Source organism: Erithacus rubecula, assembly GCF_903797595.1.
Source record: "Erithacus rubecula genome assembly, chromosome: 12".
NCBI lineage: Eukaryota > Metazoa > Chordata > Aves > Passeriformes > Muscicapidae > Erithacus > Erithacus rubecula.
The window spans coordinates 740784-754457 of record NC_136664.1 but is presented as its reverse complement, the minus strand read 5'-3'; the positions used below and the strand labels follow the sequence as shown (position 1 = coordinate 754457).

At 48.2% G+C, this 13674-nt stretch overlaps 1 long non-coding RNA gene across 1 annotated transcript in view; it reads left to right on the top strand.

Moving 5' to 3' along the window:
- The first annotated feature begins 2182 nt into the window (after positions 1 to 2182).
- LOC306806773 overlaps positions 2183 to 13674 on the top strand; it is a 132736-nt gene continuing 121244 nt past the window's right edge. The window contains exon 1 of the long non-coding RNA XR_013775568.1: positions 2183 to 2470. This is a non-coding gene — a long non-coding RNA (uncharacterized lncRNA). The remainder of the gene's footprint in view (positions 2471 to 13674) is intronic.

Below are 13674 nucleotides of genomic sequence, written 5' to 3'. Positions count from 1 at the left end.
GTGTCTTGGGATACTTCTGGACCAGTTTGGTCAAATCCCAAGGAGCTCCAGAAGAGCTGGAGAGGGACTTTGGCCAAGGGCTTGTGTGAGGGGCGGTGGTTCCTCTGCCAGAGAGAAAGGTGGCACCTGTTGCTGCAGAGGTCTCCTCGCTGCTGCCTGCTCAGTGCTTGGCTGGCTGGTGACTTGCAGCTTGCAGAGAGACAGGAGAAGCTCTCCTTTGCTGCCAGGGGTCTCCTGCAGAGCATCTACTTGTGGCTGTTTCTTGAGTCAGCCCTTGCCTTGCAGCAGTGGTGGCTGTTCTTTCTTCCTCCACTGCATGGCTCACGGAGGGCTCAGGCAGTTTTTCTGTTGGCTGTGTCTCCATCAGTCTGTCAGCCTCCTGCCCATCATCAAACCTTCTGTAGCTATTCCTAGAGGTTCTCCCAGTTTCTTCTGTTGTGTGTCTTCCAAAGGCACCATTGTGCTAAGGCTTCTAATATTAAAAATCCTCATTTCCCAGTTAAAATGAATACCATGGCCATTGCAGTGTGTTAATTGATGTCCTCCATGTTGTGGGTCGATGTGATCCATCTGGAGGGATGCTTGTTATGATATTTTCTTCTCCACCTTCTATGCCCAGAACAAAACTGGCTCCACTTTGCTCCTGCTGGTTTGTGCTGATGATACCAGCAGGCTATGAACTTCCTTCATTCCATTTGTCCATTCCAAGTTGGTGCATTTTTTGATTGATGTACTTTAATGCACTGGCCTGCGGGCTGTGATGTGTCAAATAACCTTTTAAAATCCAAACAGATTATGTCCCATGTTTTCTTCCTGTCTGGAGTCTGTGTTACCTCTTTAAAAAATTCCAGCAGATTTGTCAAACAAGATTTGCCCTTTATAAGACTCTGCTGGCAACTTTTTGTATCAGCTCACGTTTCTCCAGATGTTTTGTGATCTCATCACTTATTAATGTCTCCATAATTCTGTCTTCTGCTGAAGTTACAGTTATTGCTGTTAATGTGGCTGTGAATGCCTTGTCTCTTGCTTCCACACTGGGCTGCATCTGATGACATGGATCTGCTCAGGATGTGTTTGAAGCTTAAGCAAAAGAATCTTTTTTTGGTCTTAGATTTGAGGGATTTAGAAGTACCTCCATTTTCTTAATCTATTACTTTATTACTGATATTTAATAATCTCATCTGAAAGAGTTGGGATATTTCCTGTCACATGTGCTATGAGGATCCTACACTGTTCCTATCTGTCCTCATTTCATAATCTCACCTGCAAACATCATTCCAACTCCCAGGGTTAGGCACACGCAATTCTTTTCTTCTTCTAGCCTAACTGGACTTTGACTCTTCCCTTCTTCCTCACACAGCCATTGCCACAGGACTGTGGCTGTCTCAGGTGCTCCTTGCAGGCAGATGAGACAGAAATGTCTCCAGGTCACCATCCCTACAGAAGCTGCCTTGCAAACGTGTCCTCTTGCTGGCTGCCAGCTGCCCACATAAGCAGGGCACTGCCCTTCCCTGGTTTTTTCATGGAGGCAGTGGAAACAACAGTAATTTGATTTTGCTGTTCTTGTGGCCTTGGAAATATTTATTTTCACAGAATTTCCAGAGTGCTGTTTCAGAGCATGAACTCTGTGCCTCCTGTCTGTGCAGTCAGGGTGTGTAGGCAAACACATCCCCTGGAGAACCCACAGGAAGGTGGCACAAGATTTCCACTTGATTTCCTTCCTTCAGAAGTAATAAAACTCCATGGGGGAGCATGAGAACTTTTCCCAAAGCTTTCCCTGCTTTGGGACCTCTGGAGTGGCTGAGAATGGAAGCAAGTCCCATGCTGCAAAAATTTATGGGAAAGTCATAAGCTCCATGAAGTGTGTGGAATTTGGATGGATACAAGCCAGCCTCTCCATTACACGTCTACAGATCCCTGCATAGTTGTGATTATCCTTATGAATAATGTAAGCTCCTGCTTTCAGATGGGAGAGGCTTCAGGAAGGAGTTAGGGAATGACTCTGAGTGCTGCTAATGAACTCGGGGACCAGCAGTTTGTCACTGGATGGGGCAGGGCAGCCACACACAGAGCCAATAAAGTTTCTTGGTAGAGGAGCAAAAATTCCATTTCTTGCAGTGACCACTTCTAGAACAATCTTTGATTTTTGTAATACAAGTGGCAGGGCTGGTGAGGAAGTTGACACAGTGTGTCATTATGCAGCTTAAAACCAGTAGCTCTTATTTCAAAACACTCTTGTCTGTGAAAGAGAATTTTCTCATGGCACTGACTCGTGAATCCCTTACTTGCTGCTGTTGGACTTCTCTTTTGAAGTATTTTATAAAAATTTAACATTTTGATTCCAGGACAAGAAGAATCCTTCCTCCTTCTTTCCAGGGAAATAAATTCTTTACCTACACCCCTTGAACTTCTCTACCTGGGAAATCCAGCAGGCAGAAGATGCTGAAAGCCTTTTCAACACCTCGAATGGGTAAGATGTTTATGTGACATGAGCCTGCATCAGAAGGGTCTTTTGTGTGGAGGCATTTTGATAATTCATCTGTGTCACCTGAGAAAACAGTGCAGGATGTTCCTCCCTCAGCCTGCTCTCCCTGGTGGGCCTGGCAGTGGCTGGGTGGGGTCGTTCATCAGCGATGGCACAGGTGCCTGCAGAGCCACAGAATGCAAGAAAGACAGCTCTTCAAACAGTTAGGCTAAAAGCAAAGCACACAGGGAGGCTGAATCTTTTCCTTGCTCTATCAGAGCAGTTTTAAGGGATGACTGCAGAAGAACATTTCCAGTGATTTTGCTCATGCTTGTGGTAGCTGCTGCTGACACTTGGGCACCAGTTACTTTGAATAGTCTCATTCCCTGTAGTTGGGAATGTGCAGATCCCACTGCTGAATACTGGCTAAAATTTTCATTTGGTGTCTTTCCAAAAAGCTGTGGCTCAGGTTGGGCTGGGAGATGCCAAGTTTTGTCCACTGAGAGCTGTTTACCTGCACAGAAATGTTTCTTCATCCCCAACCTTCTTTCCTTCCCACTGCTGAGGAGCACTTGGCATTTGATCCAACAGCTCCATACCAACGGTCCATGGCCTGGGTTATCCCTCCAGGAACATTTGTCCATGTGGGACAAGAGTATTTTGCTCTCCAGGCTCCCACACCGGCCCATGTCTCCTGCTGGAGCAATCCTGGGGAATGTTGGCGTGAGAAAGAGCAGCAAAAAACACCAACAAGACACTCCCCTGCTTGGTGCAGGAAAGAGCAAGAAAGAGCAATTTATTGAAAGAAACCATTGCCTTAAATAAGGCAGTTGGTGAATAACAAAATACAGACAGATCATTGGTCAGAGAAGGAGACACCTCTCCTCCCTGACTTTCTCATGGACCTTGCAGGTGTTTATCTCTGCTATGATTCCTTATGTTTACAATAGGGAAAAGGTCTCCAGCCTGGGAAAAATCCTGGCTGGAGCTGGGAAAGTTTCATGGCCTGAGAAAAATACTTAGAATTTGAGAAAAAGGCCTAGCTAAAATGTGCCTAGGCCTCCAGCAGTGTCCACATGGGAAGAGAAGGGAAGGAGAATGTTGGCTTCTAGTTCTGATTCATCACTTTTATTGAACTTAAATTCTTTTGTTTTAATGCACACTTGATTGAGCCAGCATTTATCCAAACGGTTATGGTTTGCAAGAAAAAGAGACAGTTGAAGAAAGAACAAATGAATCTAATGTAAATCAAATACTTAATGCTTTTATAGAAACTACAAAGCTTTAAATGTGTATTCCTAATGGTAATTTTACAAAACTCCACCAGGCATCTTCAAATGGAGGTGTGACAGTGATTGTTTCAGGCTGGAGATGGCTTTTCTTTCACATGCTAATCATCTGCTCATGGTGATATTTCCCAGCATCGTTGGAGTCAGCGAATTGAATAATTTATGGAATGAGTTTTGTTGTAAATTTATTGTGTCACAAGCAGGTTGTAATTTCACTAACAGTACACTTAAGTTATTAAGTAAAAAAAAATAATGTGGTTGATAGGACGGTGCATTTGGAGGTTCTCTTGCTCCCTCCCCAACCAGTTCTCATCTTATATATTTTCAAACAGAGTATTTACCTAATTTTTATTCAGAATCTGATCTGAGAAAGAGAGCGAGAGAGGACATTAACATAAGTGGGTTTGCATTTGCACACTATTGTTGAATCTGGTAGTCGTAAACAAATTACAGCAGATTTTACACAGACAGAAATAGCACTGAAATGGCAGCACTGTGCTTTGTTCCCTGCTTGCCTCTGAGCAATTGGCCCCAGCCACGAGTGCCAGTGCTGAAGGTCCAGGGACATGTGCAGAGCCAAGTGCAGCTTGTCCCCCTCTGGTGCTGGGATGTCTGGGGTGCTGCAGGAAGGCACAGCAGAGGAGCCAGGGCTGGGGCAGCACCTTGGCCAGGCCTGTTCCCCAAAGGGAGGGGAGGCCTGGGGGCTTCACTGCTGCAGCTTGGGCAGAATTCTCCTACATCCCCAGAATGGCTCTTTTAGCATTTTAAAGCAGCTGTTGAAGCTGTGTCCAGTGGTTATCCTGGGCCCTGGGGATGTTGTGTGTTCTAGCCACACAGGTACCTCCAGCCCCTGCCTGTCCTCCTCCAGGAGCTTCACTTTGTCCAGCCTCTTCTCTGCCCTCTGGCATCCCTTGCAGGTCTGCAGTGAGCTGGCTGTGCCTTTGCCTTCCCCACAGCAGCTGCCCCCTGCAGCCATGGCAGGAGACAGCTGCCTGTGCATCCCCAGTCCCTGAGGACTTTGCCAGCTGGAAGCTTCATGGGGCTGCAACTTGTTGGGAGGTGTAAATTCCAGGAAAGGCTGAAGTGTTGTTATTGTTTATTTAATTGTTTCAGTATGCCGATGCCAATACATATAATTACACAATATAAGCACAGTTAATTGCTTAAATGAACGAAATATTTTTGCATCCTAGTCTAAAATTGCAATCAAAAGTTCCCAGTGGGTGGCAGATTTCGAAAAAAATTTTTCTCCTGTTTGGGCTTTAGTTTCAGTAGAATTCTTGTCTCTGGCTACATTTCCTGCTCCTGTGAATTGCACTTGGGAAGCATTTCTCCGTTTCATTCCTCAGCTGAAATTCCTCATAGTAGCTCAGTATTGTAATTATGGTGGCACATGTTAAATTTTTAATTTGATTTTCATTTGTCTATTCAATTGATATAATTGATGCGCATCTTTTCTCCCTCAGGATACAGGTTAATAACCTACTAACCTTGGAATGAAGGAATGATAAAAGGATCCCACACCAGGGTTTAAGGGACCAGTTATAATATATGTTTTCAGCCGTAGACTTATTTTTTGTCCTTTGTAGCCTCCAGCATTTTGTACTTGCATAGCCTTGACAGGCACTAAAAACACTGATTATTTTAATTTTAAGAAAAAGAACTATTTACCTGCAAGGAGGATGGTTATATCCCCTGAATATCTTGCAAAACAAAGGAGAAAAGTTTTACAAACATAGTCAGTTTCTGTTTATTTTCCCAGCAGGTGCCTCTTGGTTGGTTTTGGTTTTGCAGTTGTTCAAGCTGCAATGGGGACTTGCCAAACAACTAATGCAGGGCTACACAAGGTGATGAAAGAGGGAAAAGAAATGTTTAGATAAGATCCAGGCATTTGCTCCCTGTGGAGGATGGTAGGTAATGCTGGAGCTGGAGAAAGTGGACAGGGAACACTGGTCAGGTTCATTCTGGGTGCCTGTTCTGCAGTGCAGTGGGCACCCCTGCCATGCCACAGCACACAGCTCCTGGGCCCCCTCTGGGCCCTGCTGCACCTCTCCCAGGACACCACAAGCGTGGCCAGAGCTGAGCTGCAGCCAGGCCGAGCAGGGAGGTTGTTCTAGCAGACAGAAACACTTTCTTCTGGAAATGGAGCGATTAAATGAGCCAGCAGTAAGTGCAGAATTAGCACATGGCTGACTCCACACTGTGCTGGATGATGCTGCAGGTCTCAGAGGAATAGCAGGGCAGGGAGGAGGGGGAAGGGAAGTGGCCTGGCTGTTTTCTCACCTTCCCTCTGTCGAGGGACAATGTGTCCTGAAGTGCTTTGGAGTCAAACATTTCAGCAAAGCAAGAAAATCGAGGTGTTGGGAGGAATAACTTAAATGCTCCCAAATACATTAAATAATCATCCCAAGCGTCCACATCTCATGGGTGAGGAAATAACCAAGCTCTCAAGTGCTGGGAGCTGGCAGATGTGCCTTGGTGAGTTACCCAGCACTGGGCTGGGCTCCCCCCAGGCTCTCCAAGGAGGGCTGACAGTCAGGGGTGGGAATGCTGCTGACAGCAAAGGAGCTCAGCCTCCTGCAGCCAAACTCCCCTTGGTGGTGCTCCTGTTAAATCAACTGAGAGTGCTGCACAAACTGTCCCAAGAGAAATATTAACTAACCAGCCTGTCCTGGGTTGTCTTATGGTGCCATTCCAGTACCTTCTGCATGCAGGTAAGGGCTAAAGAGAGCCTGGGAAGAGCAGACATCCATGGCCATTGGGCAGTGATGGGTAATGAGCACTGGGGACTTTCTAAAATGCTTCAGCTGGATTTGGAAATGACAACTATAAAACTCTTTAGGGAGCTGATTGATAACAAACAGCATTTCTGTGTCTGGTAGGAAAGGTGGAGAATGGCAACATCCTGTGTTTGTTAGCCAATCTAGTGGCAAGCTGCTGAAGACCTGAAAATGAGGATTGAGTTGATTAGATATAACCTGAAAATTTATTTAATTACTCCCAGCAATGAAAAAGCCTTTGCATGTTGGAAATAGAGATGACAGAGAGAAACCTGTGCAAGCTTCTCTGGCTCCATCCCAGATCCCACTCTGTGGTCATATCAACAAAGACCAAATGATTTGCATTTGAAATTATTATACTAAACAGGAATATGTGCAGTCTTTACAGAAGGCAGCAGAATGAGCTTTAATGCCTTTATAAATACCTTCAGTGGCCTATTCCTGTGGGGAGACAATTGGGTTTTCTGTGGGAATGTCAAATCACAATATCTGGATGTGTTTATAGAAAGCCTCATTTTTAAAGACATATGAGCAGAAATACATAGGTTCCTTAAAAATGTCTGTGTGGTGTAATCCTGGGCAGCGTGCACAGCAAGATGAAAGCTGCAGAGCTGAGCTGGGTGGTTCACAAGCCACAGAGAGGCTCAGCAGCATAAAGAGTGTAAGATGGATGAGCCACGTTGTTGGGGACGCCACTGCAGCTCCCAAATTGAATCAGAGACTCTGGGATTTCAAACTAATGTGACTTTGTGCTGAGGGAAAGCAGAGTCTGTTTTGTTCTGCTGGCTCATCCTCATCCCTGGCTGTAATGGTTCTTGCATGTTCTAGGGGAAAACCCAAGAGCCTCAGAGGATACTGGTGCCCCACAATCCCACCCCAAAATGTGTCTGCCTTTGCTCCTGTAGTAAAAGACCAGCAGAAGCCCTGGGGTACAAGGTCTAATAGCCTTCTAAACTTATTAGAGTTAACTAGGAAATCTTGTTGATTTAACCTGGCTGTGTTGGGGTCTGCAGTGACTTCCTTTGGGACACTCCAACAGGATGTGTTACAGAAACATGTTTTTGACCCTGTTGATCTGGGATATTGTTGAGTCTATAAATACATTAGTTTTTGCCTCCAGTATACATTTCTTCCTGCTTATTAACATTGATTTTCATTGCCAGTTGTGTTGTCAATTCCCCTCTTTCCTCACTATCCTCTCCTGTGCTAATTAACTGTTACATTTTCTACCAACCATAATTAAAGAGGATAAACTTATTTTGTAAAGAGTATAAACTTACTTTGTGCCAAAGGGGATTTGGCCAGGGTGTCCCACAAGCCTTCCCACTATATGAGTGCTAAAAGGTGGGCACAGATTTAGGGATGCTGTGAAACCTCCTGGCTAAAGGTTCTATAGACCAGGTTTTACTGGTTCCTGCTCTTATACAAGTTGGTTTTTTTGGTTTTGTCTTTTGTTTGTTTAGTTTAGTTTAGTTTTGTTTGTTTGTTTGTTTTTTGTTTTTTTTTTGCTTAGGGAACACCCAGAGCCCCTTTAATTCCTGAAATTTCTTTTTGCCTTATGGTAGTGTCAGGCAGGTGGACTTTGCTGATTTCAATTTAGAACATTGATGTCCATGTTTTGTGTGACTCTTTGTGTGTGAACACGTGTCCCCAGCACTGGTGGCCACTGCCCAAGGCTCAGTGAGGAGCTGATGGCTCTGAGTGTCCCCAGCACTGGTGGCCACTGCCCAAGGCTCAGTGAGGAGCTGATGGCTCTGAGCTCTCTCAGCTGGTGGTTGATATCAGTGCTGGGTGGCCCCTGAGCCCCGAGGGGCAGCAGCAGCCCCTGGCACCACCCACCCCCCTCCCCTCCGTGCCAGCCCAGCTGCTGTGTGCTGACCACAGCGCTCTGAGCACTCCAGGCTTCAGAGATTCAATCCCAGCTTGAACTGCACCCACAGCTGACAGCCAACATGGCACAGCAAGCAAGAGAGTTAATAACACACTGAGTCTCCTGCCACTTCCTAAGGCTTTTTTCTTCAATATTATTCAAAATTTAGGCGCCTTTCATATTAATTAAATGGTAACTTTCTGTATCCCACGATCAAACTATTCAATAATGCTTGCTCAGAGCAATCAGAAATGACAAAAATAAAGTACTAATATAATTTTATTATGAATTATTCGATCCCTGGGGTTTCTATCATATTAAACAAAGAAACAAATTAACCAGTGACTGAATTAAGTGGAACTTGCATCATGTAGAGACAATAGATTTTTTCATAGTTAAGCTGCTAGCTACTTTCATGCTTCAAGTCCAGTTTCCAAGTTTCCCCCCTGAATTTCCTAGAAATTATCTTGTTGCTATGTATCGATGCATATGTCAGCATGGAGCTGGTTTTTTTTTATGGGAAATAACAGTAAAGAAGACTACAAGAGGAATTTTTAATGTATTAATCTCCATTTCCAGATCCATCCATCCATCCATCCATCCATCATCCATCCATCCTCCATCCATCCATCCATCCATCCATCCATCCATCCATCCCTCCATCCATCCATCCATCCATCCATCCATCCATCCATCCATCCATCCATCCCATCCCTCCATCCATCCATCCATCCATCCATCCATCCATCCATCCATCCATCCATCCATCCATCCATCCATCCATCCATCCATCCCTCCATCCTTCCCTCCATCCATCCATCCATCCATCCCTCCATCCTTCCCTCCATCTCATCCCTGCCCAGCCATGCCCTGGCTCTCAGCCAGTGAAGCTGCACCAAGGGAGTGAGACATGGAACATTATTAAGTCCCTCAGCTTCTAATACTGCAGTTCATCCTAATACATCATATCAGATGACTTTGGTCACGTATCTCTCTTTCTAAAAAAGATATTATTGTAACAGAAGGATTAATGAAAACTGGGCTGACTGAAAGCCTGCCCATTCTGGTCAGCCTCTGGTTTCAGCAGTTGTTCAGTAATGGGCAGCCTCTTGCTCCTCACTATAAACATCTGGATGAGGAGGCTGAAAGAATTAAATTTTGTGCCTGAAAAATGACATATTGAGTAGCAGCTCTGCTTTCATCTCTGGGATCGTGTTTGGAGAAGAATCCGCACAGAGGCTCAGCGTTAACATTCTTTAACTGCTCCTCAAATTACTAATGCTTCACGTTGCTTTAATCCATTCGGCTGTAATAGCTTTATTAGATTAAACTCCCCGCTGAGCCAGTGAGGAACAGTGGGATTATCACACTTCCCTTTGAACAGCCAGTAAAGACAAAATAAATGGTTAACAAAATAGAGCAAATTCAGTTTGCAGGTGAGCTGCAGCTCCCCAGCCCCTCGTGCTGTGGATGGGCTCCGAGCCTCCCTATTATTCCTTGCTTGAAAAATGCCTCTTTAGCAGCCTGAAGAAATTCCCGAGGTAAAAAAGAAGTCCTAATGGAATAAAAGTTCCTCTTTCTCCTTTAGATGTGTTGCTAATTGCATCGTGCCCACTGCAGGGACAGTGTGAGGAAAACCTGAAACTTTATTTAAAATCCCCCCCTATTTTTAGCTTCATTTTTGCCAGAGCTGTAGGTGTGCCAGTAACAGCCTTTATTCAGTGTCTCCAGAGTGGGAACGCCTAATGACTGATTTTTTATTATTTTTTTAGCAAATCTAATTAACTATTTGAAGTATTCCGTTGAGAGGCTCACGGTTACTATACACAACCAGTGGGTGGCTCTTCTAGAGTCTCTTAAAAACTCAGTTTCTTCTCAGCATTCTTCAAATCCTCGTCTGCTGGAGCAATTTGAATTTTGTTATTAGTGACTGCTGGAAATCATAATTCAATAAAGACTAACTCATTTAAAAATGCTCCATGCTGAGCATGCATTAGGTAACTTGGGAAACTTTGGAGACACAGAAAAACATATACTAATATCCAGGTCTACACAGGAAATTGGTATGGCACTGAGCAGCTTGAAGGAGGCTTTTTGTATGTTTTTAAGAAGCTGCAGAAAGGTTGGAAGGAATGCAGTTTTTTTGTAGTAAATCTATTCCTTCCCTCTCCCCAGCATTTTTTTCCTAACACACTGGCACCCGTCCAAAGGAATTAGAGCCCCAACATGCAGGGGACAGTGAAAATACACACAATAAACTTTTCTGTAATAATTTCCTTGATAAGTAAGAAGCCATCGGGTTTTTCTTCCTGGACTCCATGGATGCCTCTTATTACTCATCTCAGATGAGTTTGGCAGTTTTAAGGATCTCTCCAGCCCCATCTCCCCTTATTCCCCTCGTGGCCATAATCTTATGGCCACAGAATAAATAGTCCTGCCACAGGGGACGGGCCTCCTGCTTGGGTTTTTAAGCCACATCTGCAGCTGCAGCTGGAGCAGGCTTAGAAAACTGCTGGCCTTGTGAAGGGATGTAATTTCCTAACCCCGAATTCTCCTTCAGAGGACGCTGCTCCACCTCGTTTCTGCCCAGCGCTGTCCGGCAGCTGCCTCTGCCGTGCTTCATTTGCTGCTTGACTTCACCCTAGGAAATACACAGGGGTATTTTTTCCCAATTTCTTTCCCCACAAGTTGTTTCATCTTTAGAATCACAACATTTCCTGCCAACATCAGAGGTTTCCATTCTTGTCTCCTCTCTCCCTTGTTCTTTCTAGCCATTTTCAGACTTATATAGCCCTTGTGTTTCTTACCCTCGCTCCCTTTCATCCCCCAGTCCTCTCGTGGAGCCTCCCTCGTTTCAATTCTCCACTTAGCTGGCCTTCAGAAAACAATTCCCGTCTTCCACCTGGTTTTCTTCCTTTGTTGCTCAGGGGTTTGATTTCGCCTCTCTTTGTCCGCTTTCCCCTTCTTGGGTTTTTTCTTTTTTTTCTCCTCACCCTCTTTTTAAAATCGGAGAAAGGGATCAATATTATCCCCCCTTTCTGTTTGATAAGATAATGCTGGGTGAACACAGTGGCGATGGATTTGTTGTCACTGCAGAGAGGGAGGAGAAGGGGGGCAGGTCTGGCTGCAGGGGCAGGGCTGGGCCCTTGCAGTCCGGGTCAGGCTGGACCAGCCTGGATAAATATATGCAATTCTTCAGATAAAAATCTGGGACAAAGGCCCGGGTTCTTCGCCTAGGCAAAACGCCCAGGGAAACAAGGCGGTGCACGTCAGAGCACAGAGGCTGGTTTTAGGTTGTTTACCCAGGAGATAATTTAGGAAAGCCTGACGCGCAGGAATGTCCAGCATTACACCATGGCCTGGGCACGTCCTCTAGACTTTGTGTTCCTCTTGTGATCCGTGAAAGCTGTGATCCATAGGGAATCAGCATCCCTGGGATGTACCCGCTGCGCTCTGAAACGCTGGAGAACACAGCCTGGTTCTGTGTGGGTGCTGCACTGACCTGGAGAGGAGAAGGATCCAGGGAGAGCTCAGAGCCCCTTCCAGTGCCTAAGGGAGCTCCAACACCGCTGGAGAGGGACTGGGGACAAGGGCCTGGAGTGCCAGGACACAGGGAATGGCTTCCACTGCAGAGGGCAGGGCTGGATGAGATATTGGGAAGGAACTTTCTCTGGGAGGGTGGGCAGGCCCTGGCACAGTGCCCAGAGCAGCTGTGTCTGCCCTTGGATCCCTGCAGCGCCAAGGCCGGGCTGGACAGGGCTTGGCACGGCCTGGGATGGTGTCCCTGCCCATGACAGGGATGAGGTCTGAGGTCCTTTCCCTCCCAAACCATTCTGGGATTTTGTGACTCCCAAAGCCTTTTTAGTGGAAGTTGGGTTTTAAAAAAACTGTTTTGTTCTTTCTTCCTAATATTGTCGATGTGTGAAAAGGAGGCAAAATTTATTAGGGAGATAGTCGAGCCTTCCCCTGATTCCTCCCATGCTCCTGCCGCTGCCCTCACTCCCTGAGGCGCTGCGCACGCGACACTTGTCCCCGCAGCCCCCGGGCACAGCCGTGCCCTTTCCGTTACCCCCGCCGCGGGGCTGGGTGTGTTTATTGTGTGTTCATCCATCCCGTGTTGTTCCACCCGGGTTTGGCCCGGCCCAGCCGCGCCGGTTCCCGGGCCGAGGTTGCCCCCTGGTGCCCCCGCGCCAGCGCACAGCGCGGGCACGCTCAAAGCGCGCGCACGGGTGTGGGGACGGGGGAAGTGTGAGTGTGTGTGAGGGGGCACGTGCTGGGTCCCTGAGGGGGCACGTGCTGGGTCCCTGAGGGGGCTCGTGCTGGGTCCGCTAGGGGCTCGTGCTGGGTCCGTTAGGGGGCACATGCTATGGTCCGTGAGGGGGCACGCGCTGGGTCCGTTAGGGGCACGCGCTGGGTCCGTGAGGGGGCACATGCTATGGTCCGTGAGGGGGCACGCGCTGGGTCCGTTAGGGGCACGCGCTGGGTCCGTGAGGGGGCACGCGCTGGGTCCGTGAGGGGGCACGCGCTGGGTCCCTGAGGGGGCACGCGCTGGGTCCGTTAGGGGCACGTGCTATGGTCCGTGAGGGGGCACGCGCTGCCGTCCCTGAGGGGGCACGCGCTGGGTCCGTTAGGGGCACGCGCTGGGTCCGTTAGGGGCACGCGCTGGGTCCGTTAGGGGCACGTGCTATGGTCCGTGAGGGGGCACGCGCTGGGTCCCTGAGGGGGCACGCGCTGCCGTCCCTGAGGGGGCACGCGCTGGGTCCCTGAGGGGGCACGCGCTGGGTCCGTTAGGGGCACGCGCTGGGTCCGTGAGGGGGCACGCGCTGCCGTCCCTGAGGGGGCACGCGCTGGGTCCGTTAGGGGCACGTGCTATGGTCCGTGAGGGGGCACGCGCTGGGTCCGTGAGGGGGCACGCGCTGTCGTCCCTGAGGGGGCACGCGCTGGGTCCGTTAGGGGCACGCGCTGTCGTCCCTGAGGGGGCACGCGCTGGGTCCCTGAGGGGGCACGCGCTGGGTCCGTTAGGGGCACGTGCTATGGTCCGTGAGGGGGCACGCGCTGCCGGCCCTGAGGGGGCACGCGCTGCCGGCCCTGAGGGGGCACGCGCTGGGTCCGTTAGGGGCACGCGCTGGGTCCGTTAGGGGCACGCGCTGGGTCCCTGAGGGGGCACGCGCTGGGTCCGTTAGGGGCACGCGCTGGGTCCCTGAGGGGGCACGCGCTGGGTCCGTTAGGGGCACGCGCTGCCGTCCCTGAGGGGGCACGTGCTATGGTCCG